Source organism: Gallus gallus, chromosome 1 (genome assembly GCF_016699485.2).
Source record: "Gallus gallus isolate bGalGal1 chromosome 1, bGalGal1.mat.broiler.GRCg7b, whole genome shotgun sequence".
NCBI classification, from domain to species: Eukaryota; Metazoa; Chordata; class Aves; order Galliformes; family Phasianidae; genus Gallus; species Gallus gallus.
This window is the reverse complement of record NC_052532.1, coordinates 37,967,053-37,981,014: the sequence shown is the minus strand read 5'-3', so window position 1 is coordinate 37,981,014 and position 13,962 is coordinate 37,967,053. Positions and strand designations below refer to the sequence as shown.

The window sequence follows — 13,962 nt, the reverse complement described above, 5'->3', positions numbered from 1 at the left end:
AGCTGCTGACTGTGGAACTGTTTAGGGTCATAGTACACCTAGATACTTGTTCAAGGCAGAATTATCTGATCATTTGTGCTGTTCTGACATCTCTCATCCCCTCCGTTTTGCTATGTCAGACAGTTTCAGGGGGACTTGGGGGTACCTTGACATCTTGAAGGACTGGGCCTAAATAGAGGCACATTATATCTAATCCCATCAATAGACTCTGCAGCATTGTTTTGCTTTATGAATGCTGCACGTTTGTACTATAATTGAAAAGTAACAATGATAGCTTAACTAATAAAGAAGGGATTCCAAAACACATTTTTCTTTCACAGCTCAGCCTTTAATTCTTGTATGGCTTGCTCTCAAATCTTTGAAAATAAAAGATTATTATTTGTCTGCTATTATAAATTGCATGTTAGAAATCTAATCTATGTTTTGCTCCATGTGTACCACAGAATTAACAGTGCTACAGAAAAATTGCTTTTGAAACTTCTCATGCATTGTATGATCACTGGGAATTTGTTGCCCCTGACCATAAAGCAGGTAGAAATAACTATCTGAGCAGTCATTTAGGATGCAGTCTTTTAGGATGCAGTCTGGCTGTGCAATAGAGAGGCAAGTATAGCCCTTATCTAATGGAAGAATGGGCAGCTGAGCTGCTACTACCACGTTATATGACATATATATACAACTCTTGCCAAGAAGTGATAAAACTCCACAGTCCTCTGTGCAACCCTCATTTCTTTTCAGTACTGCTGTCTTTTATTAGTGAATAGATCCAAATAGCGTTAGTAATTTCCTCCTACTACTTGGTAGGTACATCTTTAAACAAATGATGGAGCTCTTACTGACCTCAGCTGATCGCAATAGTTTCCTTCTTGCTGTTAGATTTACGAGTTGGCTGATGCAGCAGGACAGTAATGGCAGTTTTGATACTGTGCTTTGTTCCTCACATATTTCAAGAGTTGCACACTTGATAGTCTGTTGCTTAAAAGATGTATGACTCTTACAGTTTGAGAAACACCTTTTAACCTGTGTTATCTTCATTATACCCCTTCAGAGAAACACAACAAACACACCCTGCCATCTCTTCCATCTTGTCTTCAGCATTTGGTAGTAATGCATGTGTCATTACTATGATTGCTTTTGTTACCAGTCTACAGCAATATATAGTCAGTGTACTTTTATATGTCCTTGACCTACAAGGAAGCTTTATCATAATGATATTGTTTGTTTTCTCATGTGACCAAAAGATGAACCTCCTAGGGTGTTCACTGATCAGTACTGACAGACTGGTCTTTCTGGAAACATATTGCTTTGAGCTCACTTACTTAAAAACAAGGCAATGAAATACAATAGTCAATGGAAAAAGTACCCATTTAGGTTAGTTTCGTGAGTTTTTTTTTTCCACAATCCAATTTACTTCTTACACTGTCTTAAACAAGTGATAATAAGACAGCTTTTTGTCTTCTGCTGACTTACATTTTAGCAGAAAGCCTGAGGTATGGCCTTTATAATAAATTCTTGCTCATTCATATATTTTCAAATATAGCAAACAAACAAACTGAAAAACAAACTGGTCCAGACCACAGGTGATCCCAAGAGCACTCAGTGGTTGAATATGAAGAGGGTAGTGACATCTCACTCACTTAACTCCTTTCCCAGAATTTAGAGCAAGGAACTTGTATCCTGTTAGCCCCTTGGTCAGCTTGCTTCCCCTGCTGGAAAATGAACATAAAGGAAAAAAAAGGGGGACACAGGATTAGATACTATTAGTTCCTTCCCCTCTGAATTTTGCTCATTTCTGAAGTGAGCACAAAAAAAAAAAAAGATGCACAAGTGATGCTTTTATGAGGATTGGTTTACTTTCAAAGACAGTCATGTTACTGGCCTTGATCACTTTAGCTTGTACTAGCAACCCCGGCCTAGTGATATGAGAATGTATTTTTTCTCTTTTTTCAATTTTGTTGGATAAATCAAGCAGCTCTACTGAAGACAAAATTTCTTTTATAAGATAATTAACTGCTCATTTCCGTTGGCTGTTCAGTGCCAATGACATCATTGTGGAACTTGTACCAGTGCTGTAGGTAGAGATCTTAAGAAATCACCCCAAATGTTGTCACTGGAGAAAAGTGGAGATGGAACGGAAATGTCTGAGCATATGTGGGTTCTGAATTGCTGTAAATGGTCTGACTTCATTTGTTCTGATTTTCCCCTGAACGGTGGTTGTAGATATTATGATTGGGATCACCAGGCAGTTTAATTCAAAAACAGTTGAAGGTAGCAAGTCTACAACCCTCAGCTTTGCTGTGCTTTGGATTTCAGCATTTCTCCTATTTCCAAGGAGGCAGTTACAGCTTACAATGCTAAGGTCCTTTTTTTTCTTTTTCAAAATAAATATTATTTAACAATGACTTGTGATCTTGATGGGCTTCCTCAAGGTTCAGCTCCTTGCTGAAAAACAATAAATGATTGCAGCAGAAGTGTTAGACACACAGCAGATTTTCATAAACACGTCAGTTGTCTAGGCATGGCTAAGAGATGCTCTGGATTCTTTCATTATGAATTCCAAAACTGATGTCCATAAAGGTCATGGATCTATTCGCTAATTGAGATTTAGATATCTCAGTGCTATAACTGTACTGGAAAGAAAACTAATAAAGATGTTCTAAAGGGCTCATACGCATACACTTGTCATAGAATCGTGGACTAAGTTTGTGTTAAAAAAGGGACCTTATATATCATCTAGTTCCAACTCCACTGCTATGGGCAATGACAGCTTACACTAGACCAGGCTGCTGAAAGCACTATCCAACCTAGGCTTGAACACTTCCAGGGATGGTGCATCCACAACACCTCTGGGCATTCTTCTTTATGCCACAAAATGTTTGAAGGATGCATTAGATCCCATTAATTCAATGAAATTTCAATAAATAAATAAATAAATAAATAAATAAATAAAATTCCTCTGCATGTCTAAACAATCACACTTGCTTCTATTTCTTTAGTTCTCTTGTTTCTACATCTCCAAATAATCTGTTACCTTCATTCCTTTGCTTTTCTTGCTATACATGTAAAACTTCCATATAGCTGGCAACTTATTTTTATTGAATCTTGGGTCCTGATATAAGACTGGGACAATGTTTACAGCAGGGAAATCCAAAAGGACTTTGCTGGCTTCACTGGACCAACTGAGATTAAAAAACTTCAAGTACATTGCATGCAAATGCAGTTTGAGCAGAGCCACATGCTGATAAATGTGCAGAGAAAGGGTTGTCTTCGCATCCCACCTTCTAAGACTTCTGAAGATGATAGAAGATATTTTAAACAATTAGACCCCCTTCAGTTAGTTTCCATTACAAAAGTGAGTCATATGTACATTGTAAGTAAATAATAAAACCAAGATTCAACAGAACTCCCTAAAGATGGCACTTTATACGTGTAAGCGGCACTACTGGATTTGTGGGATTTATCCCATAACTTTGATCTCTGTTCTTTGGGCAAGGAGATTCTACCTGCATCAGGGAGTTCAGCGCATGGCAGCTGTGTTAGATTTGTTTCTGTGTTGTTATCTGAACTGTGCAGACAACCAGTGCGTACTTATCCAGATGCACATCTGCTCCAGAAAATATTTGAATTAATTGTATTGATTTCAAGAGACGATGTCAGGCAGCACATGTGAATTTTCATATCAATAATGTTCTGCTGACTCATGGTGGGGCTGTACGATTCAATTTGCCTTTCAAGCAGCCTCCACAGTTTCAACCTCCAGTTTCATTTGTTTCTTCCTTTTCTCACTTGTTCTTATCAGTAAAGAGCTTGGAGGCCAAATTTTGTTCGCGTTTCATATCGCCATTGAGAACAATGAAACCCAAGCGAGACGGGCTGTTGAATCAGCGAGTTCTCTGAAAGTACATGTGTATCTGAGCACTGTGAGGGTTGTCTAGACACAAATAACATAAATATTTGATACATCCGACCTAATTCAATCACAATAGCAATCTCTTAGATGACCTCGACCTTCAAGCAGAGGGGCCCAAGTGTCTGTGTGGCTCTGTGTGACCTTGTACGACGGAAATCATGGACAAGTTTATGCCTGCAAATTGTATTTGGAGTTACATGTTCTTGTTTCTCTTTCTTATTTCAAATATTCTTCACAAGCAAAGTTTAAACTTCTGGCTCCTGTTGAACCCCAGCCATCTTCACCAAAGAGTACGAGGGGTCCTTGTACTGGTAACAGTGAGGGAACAGTGACCTCGGGCAAGAGAGCAGCAGTGACCTTTCGGACCAGCCTGGGAAAGGCAGCTTCTTTCATCAGCACCACAGGACCTGGAAGAGGATATCTGTCTCGATCCGAACTAACACTTTCTGGTGTACGCTAATGAGCTAGAGGTAATTATGGTGCTGTGAGCAAAGACCTCTTAATTTGAGGGAACAGCCAGCATGTTTCTGAAAGAAGGAGGTCAGTGCGGCTTTGGCCTGAAATATCTCCCTGTCCCTTGTGTGGTGCACCAAGTGCCACAGGTCGTGTCCAGGGCACACTGAAATCCCCTGTGCTGCACATATACTGCTTCAGTTACTCTGATTGCATATCTGTAGAGTATTTAAAGCTGATTTCATGCAATGACTGCTCGTGGTCTGTGCATGATGCTAACTCACTTTTTTCTTTTTCTTCTGGAATCTTCTAATTGTGAATTTAAACTACTGTTTTCCCTGTAATATCCATATGAAGGCTTGTGGGAGGAATTGGCATTCACTCTGAAGAACACTGATGTTCAATTTAAACAGGTGTCAGGCAAACCCATCTAAAGAAATCATAAAGCTTAAAGGTGTCTTCACTCCCCATTTATGATTTATGTCATTCTGTGCAATGAAAAGACACTGTTGAGTCTTAACTGCTTTCAGGAATATTCTCCATTTGAAAATGCTTCAGAGATGGCTGAGTATTATTTAAGCAGAAGTTAAAGAGCAATCAACAGCACCTTTTAGAAACTGCTGGGAAGACTGATATGAGAAAGTCTTGGTCTCTTTCAGACTGTAAACAAGATGCAATAAATTAGCTGGACTGATCTCAGCAATATGAAACAGATTATGCTCTGTCAATCAGAGTAAGACTTGCTCTTGTCTGTGACTGGCCTTTGAAAGAACAGTTTTAGAAAAAAAAAAGACATAATGCTCATGGAGAAAGCTATGTACTGCCTCTTAAAATGCACACTGAGAATTGGTAAAGGCAGGAGATATGCAAGGTAAAAGTTCTGTCGTGGAGTAAATGGTCACAAAGAAGCTCTTATATTAATCAACACCTTTAAAAACTACTCATTTCTGACCAAATCAATAGTGATATACCAAATAAAAAGCTTGAATTGAAAAGAAATATACAGTGCTAGACAAGTTGTTAGCAGCAAATGTAATGCCCAAAGTAATTATTTAAACCACTCTAGCTACAGAGACAGAATAATGAGACCTTTATTCTCATTAAGGAAGGATACAGAAGAAATGATCAAGTAATTGGTAGTTAGTAAACAAAGTTCTCTAAACAGGAACTGCCAATAAAATAACACGCTTCTATTTTTGCTCATTGGAAGCATTGAAAAATGATGAATCGGGTGACTCAAACCCAGAGATCTTACAAAGATAATAAGAACTTTAATTGCTTTCTGTTATTTGAGGTCTTTTGTATAGCTCATGTTTTTGTAGCCAAAGGTCTTGAAGGTTATTTTAGAGAAGAAAGGAAGGAAGAAAAGAAAAAAAAGAGAATAAGCAGAGTTCTTCCGGTGAACCCTGGAGCTGAGTGTTCAGGAAAGTCATAAAAATATATAGCTTTTGTTTTAAAACTACAAACAATAGCAGTATGTACAGTACTTGAGCCAGCTGAAGGGAGCAGTGCTGATGGCAAGCCAGCTTACATGAAAGACATGTAATATGTTTGAATAGATAGGCAGCACAGTAACTATCCTAAACACTGCTGACGCTGTGGAAGGCAAAAATCTGTATTCTTGCCTCCTTTTTCCATAGATATGCATGTATATAATTGTGTGCAACATATATAGCGTACATATGGATATATACTGTAGGTTGCTCCGAAAGTAATACCTCCTGTTTATTTCCATGGAAACTACAACAGATCTAAGGAGCATGGTAACACTATATTAAATGAGCAAATTCTCAGCTACATAGCACTGTTCACAACATAGTCTGTGGAAAATCACACTCACAGCACTGAGGACAAGAATTTCAACAGAAGGAGGAGAAGAAACTGAGCATTGTAGCTCACAAGAGTGAAATGAAATCACCATCTTTTGGTAGAAGTATCAGGGTCTGAAAGACCTGTTTTAAGTTTGTAGTGACAACTATGTTGACAACCTTCATCTTCCCAAATTTTGAATGTTCTCTAGTTTTTTTGAGTGATTTTTTTTCAGGATATAACATGTTGGTTATAAAGAAAAAACCATTAAAGTCCACTGCACTGGCGCACCTGTACAGTAGGCGTTGGTATGTGTCTGCTTCTTCAGCTGCTCACAACAGCTCAGCTCTTCCCCACTGTGACGACATTTGCCCCCAAGACCTCCAGCATCACTGGAGAAGCCCATCTGCCAGGACACCCAGCACACTTCTGTACATGAATCCATCTCTACAGCACTTCAGCACTTGTCAGATTAGAGCAGGAGGGCAGAGGAGACACTTGGAGGAATCTGTTGTGGAGGGAAGGAAATACACAGGCTTATGTTGCTAGCAGACTGCATCCCACTTGTTTGTTGCTTCTGCACCCAGCATTTCCCTGCGGGATCAGGATGACTGTGACTGTGGTGACAGCTGTGACATGCAGGGAGATCAGCAGGGCCCTCAGGCAAGTTTAGTCTCTAAAGCAGACAAAAATCAGAACGGATACGTGCTGCAAGGAGTGAAAAAATACTCAGCTTATGAAGAATACTAGAGGGGAAGGAAAGGTTGTCTTAACATTTTTGGCTGTGCTGGTTTTAATGTTTGATAGCTCTTGTTTTCCAGATGAGTTGAACTACTTGTATAACTTTCTGTGCTCTGCAGAGAAGAGGTGCTTACAGCAAGGCAATTTAAAGTTTTCAAAGTTATTCGATATCTCTCGACGCTTTACTTAATAACTGCTTCAAATGACCCAAGGGTGAAGTCACTATCAGCGCTACTACAGCAGCTATAATGGCACACTACTGTCACCTTAATGGCTTTATGTACTGCTAAGTTTAATGAAAAATGTGCCACTTCAGTGAGGCCAAAGATACCAGAAAATAGGGTTTGGGAAATAACAGAGCTACTGTGGAAATGTCATCTCCTTGGTGGCTGAAGAAATTCATTTAATAAAGTTATAAAAATCCTCATAAATGTTCGACAGTTTTATGTAAATGCAATAAACCAAAGGCATAGGGAGAAGTGAAACTCATTTTGCATTCATGGTGCGCATCAAAATTATAATGCAGATGAGGACAAAATGACCTATAAATGTTAAGCACGTGGTTTAATATATGAAATGGCAGCAGTTGCCCTACTGGGTGGAAAAGCATGGCGTTGTGACATGAAGGGCAGCACAGCGTGCACAGCACTGGGTCAGGTGCTGCAAGGGCAATATGCAGTTCTCCTTCCTCCTAAGTAAGTGCTGTCTCTGTGGGTCTAATCAGCAAAAAATGAGGCGTATGTGTGACTGTAATTCTTGGAAGTTTAACATCAGTAAGAGCATGCTTACTTCTACTGAATGCTTTTATTGCCTAAAGGCGTAAAGCTGACCCTGTGCTGAAAGCCAGCACAAGATCTTGATTTGTGATTCTGTGACCTTCTAGGACTGTAGATGCCTTCAGGGTGAAAGCTGCAGACTTCTTATCTTTCGCCTAATTAGAGTTCAGATGAGCGTGCAGATGGCATCTCCTCACCCCATAAAAACAGCAGGATGGAAAGCAATGATGTGTCCCACAGCTGGACAGGGGGGCGGGTGATGCCCCTTCAGCTGTGCTGCCTGTGGACCTGTGCACAGAGTCCACCATAGCACACCTGGATCCCCAGCATCAGCACTGAGTGTGGCTGGTGCTGTTCAGAATGTCAGTCTACAGCAGTCTTATTTCTGTCCATAGTAGAAATCTTGGTACAGAGAATTTCCTAATGGAGAACCTCTACCATGGATTTTAATGTCAGAACGGGGCCTTGGGAACACTGAGGCAAGACGTGGAGGCTTGGAGTGGCTGACAGTATGGCAGCCCCAGCTTTCTGCTTTGCTGCTGGTGTATGGGCAGCTGGAAATACTCTGGGGTTGCCTGTGAGCAGCTGGGACATCACTGACTTTGCAGCACTGCTCACCAGGCCATGCAAGACACAGTTACAGGGTGAGTGTCTCCAGCAGCGCCAGTAGCCCTGCAACTGGGACTGCCCATATGTCACCGCCCTGCAAACAGTCTCCATTTATTAAAGCTCAGTCTTCAGCACAAGGAGGTGTTTGGGCTTTGCTATTTGCTTAGTTTGCTTTCTCTCCTACTAGAGATCTTTGTCATTACCATTAGCTCACATCACTTCTGAGCAATAATTCCTGAGTGTAAAACAGAGTAAAATTAGACCATAGCAGAACAGGTTAAAGGACGTCAAGGGAAGGGAGCTGAAACAGATTTGATGCTGTCCCATCAACAAGCCTGCCAGATTTCCAGGTAAAGAGCTGGAGAGTGTGTTAGAATGACTCATTGTCATGGTTTCGACTCTGGGGAGGTTTGCAGCTGGTTAGGTAAGTACATTGAGCAAAGAAGAAAATGTTGAATGAAGAAGAAATCTATGCCAAAGGCATACTGGCGTTGATAGCTCATTCCCATGCTGAAATTTAGACAAAGGGCTGCTAGGGAATTCTGTTTCTTAATGTCTAGAGCCTGTTTCAGATCATGTTCAATTAGATGTGCAGATTGCTACAAGCTCCAATATGCTTGTATACTGCACAAGCCCATTGGGGAAAACAACAACAAAAACTTGTCTTTAAAGTATGATGGTAAAATAGATTACTGGTGCTGTTCTTGAGCATGTAGTAATTCTATATTAAATTAATTTATTCTCCAAAAGAGTGGTCAGGCACTGGAATGGGTTGCCCAGGGAGGTTGTTGAGTCACTGTCCCTGGAGGTGTTCGAGAAACGTTTAGATGTCATACTAAGAGACATGGTTTTATGGGGAAATACTGGTAGTAGGTGGGCAGTTGGATGAGATGATCTTGGAGGTCATTTCCAATATGTTCATTTAAGGCATGTAGCAAATATTCTAAGTACCAGTATCTCTCTTGCTGATGAGATTTCTTGCCCTATTGACTATTGAACACAGGCTGATTTGATGTGTTCGAGACTTCAGCAGAATTTACCTGTGGCCTGATGACCAGAGTACCCTTTTGGGAAGGAAGAGATGTGAGACTGCACACTCAAAGTTAGGGTGACCGTAGTTACCAAGTCTCCCTGGTCATGACATCCTGTATACACAGCTGTACTCCCTTGAGGAAATGCTCTTCCTATCAGGAGGCTGAGTTGTGAGTTGGACCTGAGGTACTCTGAGGTGTCCAGGCCATGCTGGACATTCAGACAGAGCACTGTGTTCACTAACTCTGGCCTCAGGGAGAACTTTGCCAGGGTGTTTTATATGTGGAAGCATCTTTGAGTGAGTAGAAAGCCCAAGGATGGGTCAGGATGGTCCTTCATCACACCTTATTTTTCTCCTGATTAACATTCTTTCTTAGTTAGCGTTGCACTGTTTAATGTGGAGCAAGCAATTTCCTCTACTGCGTAAGCGGCAGGGATATGCATTTGGGTACGTGTCTGGTCCAGATCCTCTGTCACTGGTTTCATAGAGCCCTATGCACTATTGGAAGGCCACATGGCCCATGTCAGGGAAACAGGCTCCAGCTAATGCAGAGAAGCAGCGTTGTGTTGTGTTGTGTTCAACAACAGGCTGAAACAGATAGGATATCTCACATTGATGTGGGTGTGCACAGCTCAATGCATGTCCCAAGCCCAGCCAGTTAGGTGGGTGTTTGGAGCTCGATCAGAGACTTCAGTCCCACCCACCATGTAGACATACCCACTTCCATTTCCTTGGATCACTCTCCTCAGACTGCGCATTCAACTCTTAGTGTTGCAAAGCCAGAGCTGGAGGGCTCTGCATGCTTTCTTGGGGTCTCACCTCTTATAGTTCATATGTATCTCACTTAAGCCTGAAAATATGAAGTATGTTGGAAAGCTTCCAGTCTATGGAAAACTATCACAAGGTATTAGTAATATATGAATGGCTTTCCTTTAAAGGAGTTTCACTGGTAGAGAAATAAACAGATATTTTTTTCTTCGATTCTTGGATTTTAATCACCTATCAATTAACCAGGAAACAGAATGGCAGCATACCAGATGGTCAGATCATCAAATTATCATGGTGCTTTTTTTTTTTTTTAATTGTATTTCCTTATAGTTTGATTCATCTTCATTTCTGACCTAAAGCAGAAAACGCAAGAGTAATTGCTTGAAGTGAATATGGGTTTCTAGGTCAAACAGACCTTAGGGGCTGAAACTGCACATATGTATCTTATTTGTCCCAGCTGTTGAAGCCTGTTCTGTAACAACTATTTGTGTTCTGCTAGTGGCCATTAAGCAGGAAGATACTGAAGTGTAAGAAGTCCCGCAGGATTTATAGTCTCCTTGTGGCTGACATGCAATAAGCTAATGACATGAGGAAGAAAGGTGGGAGGAACAGCAGGGATAACAAAAACAGGATTGCGTGGTTATATAGATGATGTATGTGGGTAGACTGTGGTTCTGAATCACATGTGGAAGGGACACCACAGAAATCCAAAGAGCTGACACAGCACTGCTCACCTCGGTACAGGAAGGTTCCCGTGGAGAGCAGGGTCAGACACCCAGAGCAAGGACCTGGGGACACATCTCAGGAGGGCTGTAGGAAGCTGGCCGTGGTTCCCCTGCCTTACATTGATGCCGTGAGAGACCTGGGAAGAAGGGAAGGCTTCCAAATCAAATAGTAGCTTTCCATGAAGTCTTTCCTGGGGCTGCTACTGACATGAGAGGGAAAGGAGGCAGAGTACTAAATGACCTTACATTTTTGGCTTGAGACTTGTGTTCCTGTTGCCATGTATATGGGCTGATGGTGTAACCTCGGTGTTGCCTTTGATGTGTGCCAAGCTATTAGCAGTGATGTATGCAGTAACTAATTCACTGGGGAATAGATACTAGCTAGGAACAGTTGCATCTGCCTGTGCTGTAGTGTATAAAATGACTGCTGCTGATTCATATTTCTGATGTTTTCCTTGAAGAGTTTTGTCAACATTTGCCTACGTAATGCTTGCATAAAGGTGGACTTCTTATTTTGATGTATAGAGGTTTTTGAAACCCTCATCAGGAAGTCTTCTATCCTTACATAATCTTTCACTTCCACAGCAATCTTCATTACTGAAACTCTTTCATGTAAGTGTCACAGCCAGTCATGGCCCATTAAGAGCAGCAGAAAGACAGAGCATCAGTCCCAGAGAGTTTTGTCAGACCAGGTTTTATATGAAATGGTGCACAGAGATGTGTTATGAAACAAGGAGGAAGCAGAGCCGGGCCTTTGTAAAAACAGTACATCTTTGACTTGTTTTTTTTTTGATTTTCAGAAAGCTTACATCACATTTCCTTGTAAAGTAATGCAGCATTTTAAGAAGTTTGGCAGAAATTTGGTAGGTTTATCCTCCTCCAGAATTTACTGTACTTCTGGCTGAGAGTGGGGAGAAGCTGCTGCTCTTTGTCTTGCAGGTGAAGTGAGCACATTTAAAAGGTGCTTGCATGCTTAGCAGATGCTTTACATTTCTCGTTTGCTTTCATTATTAAAAATAAATAGCAGCGAAACACCAGGGGCCGGACTGCCTCCTTACATTTCAGAGTTCAAATATACAAATGTGGTTTCTTCTCACTTTGAAGGAAGTAAGAAGAAGTTATGAGGAATTCACTTATTTCGCATCTTTTCCATATATCTTAGATGGGAATCCAGATGTTGTTTTCACACTCTTTAAATCCCTAAAGTGAACCCATCAGAATACCCTGTATAGCGGGGTTAAAAGTTAGCAAAAGGAGTGTCGTGCCTGATGGTCAGCACTGTGCCGCCGGGACAGGCTGACCTACAGCTCCAGCTGCGGGCTGAGCCCCAACCCATTACCAGGAGGTGCTTCCGGTGCCCATGTTTGATTTCCATGCCTGAACTCACCCACCCACACACCAGACTAATTCCTGCTGCGCCTGACATTTCTGTTCTGAATGGGCTCCAGCATTCGTGTGCCGGCTGGGAAGATACACAAATACACTCCAGCCCTGCAGGTCTGCTTCCTCTGAGCTCGTGTTAGCAGGAGGGAAAGCCAAAAGAGAACTCAAAGGCAGCCCCACTGTGCTGAAACACTGCTGGGGCCACCAAGAATCACAGCGTTGGGGCTGAACACAGTTGGTTTGAATGAGTCTTATAACAGAATTACATCAGAAACTAAAATGGCTCATTATCAACAAAAGTACACTAGAAATGCTGATCACTGCTCGTCTTTCTACATGAATTCATCTATGCAAGGGCTGCTCTCTGAGAGGCTTTGACCACGTGTGAAATGACACCATTTTTAGCAGAATTCTACTGCATTTGAAGAAATCGATGTTAATTGGCCACAGCGCATCTGGGCCGCTTCCAGCACCTGCAAGGAGCAGCCAGAGGAGAGGAGCCAAGTGCCTGGAGTGTGGCACAGGCACAGGCCTGGCGCTGCCTGCACCAGGAGCAGGTATTTCATAGACTCATACAATCACGGTTCTCAGGTTGGAAGGGATCTCAAAGTTCAACCAGTTCCAACACCCTGCTGTGGGCAGGGTTGCCAACCACTAAGTCAAGCATCTGCTCAGGCTGCCCCACAGCTTCTCCAGGCAGCCTGTGCCATTGCCTCACTGCAGCAGGTTTTCCACTCTCTCAATGAAAAGTTTCCCCTAGATATCTAAACTAATTATCCCTCCCTTTAGTTTAAAACCATCCCCCCTTGTCCTATCACTATCTGCCCGTGTAAAAAGTTGGTTTTGGAGCTGATATGGAGGGTCTGGGGTCCTAGAGATGAAATTGCTTCGGGGCATTATTAATTATAAAAGCTGAAATCTCTGGCGTAGCAGGAGGTCAGAATAAAGTGCACTCTCTTGAGGGGAGGACACGATAATGCAGACCTTCTGAATGTCTCATCAGCCTCAGAAGGATTTAATTGTAAGATTGCCTGCAGTTAAACCACCAGCTTAAGAGGAGCTGCCCAGAGAGGAAATATAGGTTGCTTTATTACTTAAACATCCAGACTGTTGCACATATTGTGAGGCTAATTGCAAATGCTGCTTCATTTTCTTGGTTCATTTTTGTACCATTAATGCACAAGACTAGAGGGTGAGCAATTATTTCCCATCCCTTGTTCCATATCCGCAGGCTGTGTTTCTGAACAAGCCTCTCCACCCCACCAGCAGTTTGTGCATTTAGCAGGCGACTGTCAAGAGAACAGTTGGTGCGAGGCAAGTGGTGTAAGTCCTATTTGAGCCTTTGAAATCCTTCTCTAAGGAAAGGACTGCAAATGCTCTGGGCAGGGACTGAGCAGCAATATGTCTGCAAGGCTGCAGCACAGAGGGACACCAGTTCTCACAGGGCCTTCAGGTGTGAGAGAGGCTGAACTCATCACAGTGTTCTTCCTTTCCTGTGCTCTGGTGAAAAGGAAAACAGGGATAGACAATGAAGACCTATGGGGCAAAAAATGGAGAGGTAGACTAAAAGGAGGGAGAGGCTGCAAGAGAATGACATGGGACCAAGGCAACAGATAGGAATAGAAGGGATTTGCATGCAGGAAGGAGAGAGATTGAAGCAATAGCACAGTGTGGAAAAAAAAAATAATATAAAAAATAGGAAGATAACACCACAAGTGGAAAACATCAGGTGAAGTAAATAGACAATGAAACAGT

At 41.9% G+C, this 13,962-nt stretch overlaps 1 long non-coding RNA gene across 1 annotated transcript in view; it reads right to left on the bottom strand.

Moving 5' to 3' along the window:
* Window positions 1–316: 316 nt before the first annotated feature.
* LOC112533299 overlaps window positions 317–13,962 on the bottom strand; it is a 36,510-nt gene continuing 22,864 nt past the window's right edge. Inside the window, exon 3 of the long non-coding RNA XR_003077309.3 lies at window positions 317–2,442. This is a non-coding gene — a long non-coding RNA (uncharacterized LOC112533299). The remainder of the gene's footprint in view (window positions 2,443–13,962) is intronic.